We start from the raw sequence: 3,495 nt of genomic DNA, 5'->3' as shown, positions 1-3,495 counted from the left end.
GCAAATTAGCGACGAAGGCTTATGCCTTGATGCCTCTGTTTAACTGGCAATTGGCGATGGGGGCTGAAGCCCTGGGTACCACATGCATATGCACAGTTGTGTCTCATTTGAAGTGACATGAGTTGATTTTTGCGATGTGAAGTGATTTATAGTTTTATGACTGTGAAGTGATAATTTTGTATGATTTAATCCTAATATATTATTTATCATATGCTTGTTTATATTGTTGGATATCTCATCCCTTCTGAATGATGTTTCCCTACCATGGGAAATGGACAGGTACTCAAGATAGCGGTGGGAGTTTGAAGTGATTTTATGAAGTCTTTAGTTGCTGTTAGTTCGAGTTGGGTCTTGCTCTGATACGTAGCACTCGGGGGGATGAACGATGGTCTTTTAATTGTTGTTATAACTATAAGTTGTTAACTTTTAAGTGGAATTTATGAAGTAATATGATGTTGGTGAAGTTGTTTTAGTTTAATAAAAATATTATACGAAGTGAAGTTGAATAATTGATATTATTATTATTAATAAAAGTTGTTTTTTATTTTTTAAAAGAGTAAACAGGTTTTATCGGTTCATCCGAGTTATGTGCTATGTATCTATGATATATGTGATTAAGTTGTTTGTTGTTTTACGTTGAATGTGACATCCCAATTGTATGTTGAATTTCCGCACTCTGATTTTATTAAATATTCGTTGGGTAGATTTGGGGTGTTACAATTGGTATCAGAGCAGGTCGGTCTGTCCGGCAAGTGTTGTCTAATATCATTTATCCTTTTGTATGCGACAAGTGTGTGAAACACTGTCGGTACTTGTTTATTTTCTAGTTGTTGGTTGCAGGAGTTGGCTCGAAGCTAAGTGGGGGAGAAGCGGTGCTTCTCGGATCTATTCAGTTGTAAGATGTTGGTGTGCTGCAGTTGGCTACAGTGCAAGTATTGTTTAAGTTGTGTTGTTTTCCGAGGTAACATGGATTTAAGATTTTAGTTGTTTGACAAGTTGGAGCGTCTTGAATGAAGAAAGGATGTTGGTAGATCTTGGAAGCAAGAGAGATAGATGGAACTTATGTCCATCAACCTCAAATTCTGATTTTTGCAATTATGGAACAGCTGTCAGTAAAAGGGGCATAACGTTTTACTCGTGAATCTGATTGAAGCGATTCTGGACTTTTTGAAAAGCTTACGAAATTCCCTATAGTTTGCATATAAGATTTGTCTTCAGGAAATTTGTGAAGAGGAAGAAAAGTGCATTTTAATATTTGGGTCTGATGCTGATTTTTGAAAAATTCTGCATACGGGAATTCTGGACCAGTCCCATTGCAAGGATGATAACTTTATACTCGTAAATCGGATTTAAGCGATTCTTGAAGTTCTGGAATCTACATGAAATTACCTTCATTTTGGAATATAATTTTGTGTTCGGGAGGTCTGTATTGAAAGAGATAAGTGTGTTTGAAGTTTGGTGATTCTTGCTGAAAATTTGGAAAAAGTTGTAGAAGTTGTTGGGAAGTTTTGAATTGTGAGTTAGGATCGGAAATGCGAGTCGGTGAGTACAATTGGGAAAAGAAAACTATTAATGTTGGTAATGATGGTTTATACTTCAATATCGTTGTCGGCTGTCTATTGACAAATTGAGGACTTGATCACCCTTAATCTCTTGTTGATAGTGGACGAAAATTGTGTTGGATGGTATAGACGTATCTTGCTATCTTGATGGTGAGTAAAGTGATGGATGCTATAACGAGAATCTTGTTGATAAGAGTATTTTGTGATGTTGTATAGTCGAGTATAAGCGAGGTTGAGGATGGTTGTGTCGGATAGATTTTCGAGGACGAAAATATTCAAGTGGGGGAGAGTTGTAACGCCTCAAATTTAATTAATTAGTTAATTATATTATTTAAGAATTTAATCATTGGATTTAATCGAATTTCGAGGATCAATCGGAATTGTCGGTATTATTTTGGGAAGCGTATTTGGATTATTAAGTTAAAGTTGGATTTTATTCGGTTAGTCGGAGAATTAATAAAGTTGATTTCGTTGAAGAAATAATATTATTATTAATATTGGACTATTTGTATTTAATTCGAATTTTATCGACGAAGTCGGAATTATTTTATTAAGTTGGCATGGTAATTAATCGGATTAATTTGGTGAAATAAAGTGGAAGTGTTATTTTATTAATGAGCTTAAAAATAACTTTGGATTTAATTTGAGTTGTTGTGAAGTAAGGAGGGGGTATGTAACTTAGGCCCAATTATGTTGGATTTAGAATTGGGAGAAGGAAGAACTATCATAACACAAAGAGGAATAGGGTTTGGAGGAGAGGTGAAGAAGAGAGTCATGGCGGAAGAGAAAAGCTAGAGGAAGTCCAATTTTCGCAGCAAGTTTCTGCAGTGAGACACCTTAGTAAAACGGACGTTTCTCCCAATCCAACCGTTGGATCGTCGCGGTTCTTGGACACAACGTTCCAGACTCGTAGAGGTAAATTCTGACCGGAGCGATTTCCGTTTTGATGATTTTAAGTCCGTCTGACAAAGCGATTTCCGAACAGGTTTTTGTTGCGTCTTTGCACGTTGTTAGAAAAGATTTTCGGAGAAAAGATGGAAGCGGCGGCATAAGCTATGGCAACCGGGAGAGTAGAGAAATCTCATATCCAAGGTAAGGGTGGGGTTCTAGCTCTATAAACAGGATTATGATGAATGATATGTGGGGGTTATGGTTGTATGATTGCCTCTGTTTCGTGTGTTGTGATTGTATTGTTGAATGTTGAAATTGATTGACGTCGGTGAATAAGGTTATAAAAGTTCAATCAATAGTGGTGGAAAATTAACCTAGGGTTTATAATTATTATTATTGAGGAATTAGTTGCAGAAAATTGCTAGATGTTGTCAGTAGAGTATTTTTTTTGGCACTTTAGAGTTGTAGAGATTATTATAGAATTATTTAGAGTTCTTGGAAACTCTGTCGAGTTATAATTATTAATTATTATAAATTTTCGCGAGTTAAGAGTATAGAATAAGTTAATAAAATATTTTGTTAGAGTGTTGAATGAGTATGAAATTATTATGACGTTGTTGTATATTAGTTATTTCGTGCATTATGTTGAATACGATGGGCTGCTATTTTCTTTGAGATTTATCAGTGATGTGTATGTTGCTATATTTTGTTGTTTTATGCGAAGTTGCAGGATGTTTCAGTGACGATGTTTACCACTAATTATTGGTAAATGAATTGGTGATATAGGCTTATGCCTGGCGACGAGGATTTGTTGTTTATGTTGTATGTTGTGTGATGTGCATTATCGAGTTGCATACATTGCATATTTTGGCGACGGCCTGGATTGGCAAATTAGCGACGAAGGCTTATGCCTTGATGCCTCTGTTTAACTGGCAATTGGCGATGGGGGCTGAAGCCCTGGGTACCACATGCATATGCACAGTTGTGTCTCATTTGAAGTGACATGAGTTGATTTTTGCGATGTGAAGTGATTTATAGTTTT

The sequence above is a fragment of the Vicia villosa genome, unplaced genomic scaffold, assembly GCF_029867415.1.
Source record: "Vicia villosa cultivar HV-30 ecotype Madison, WI unplaced genomic scaffold, Vvil1.0 ctg.001048F_1_1_1, whole genome shotgun sequence".
Taxonomy (NCBI): domain Eukaryota; kingdom Viridiplantae; phylum Streptophyta; class Magnoliopsida; order Fabales; family Fabaceae; genus Vicia; species Vicia villosa.
Note: the sequence above shows the minus strand (reverse complement) of the source record.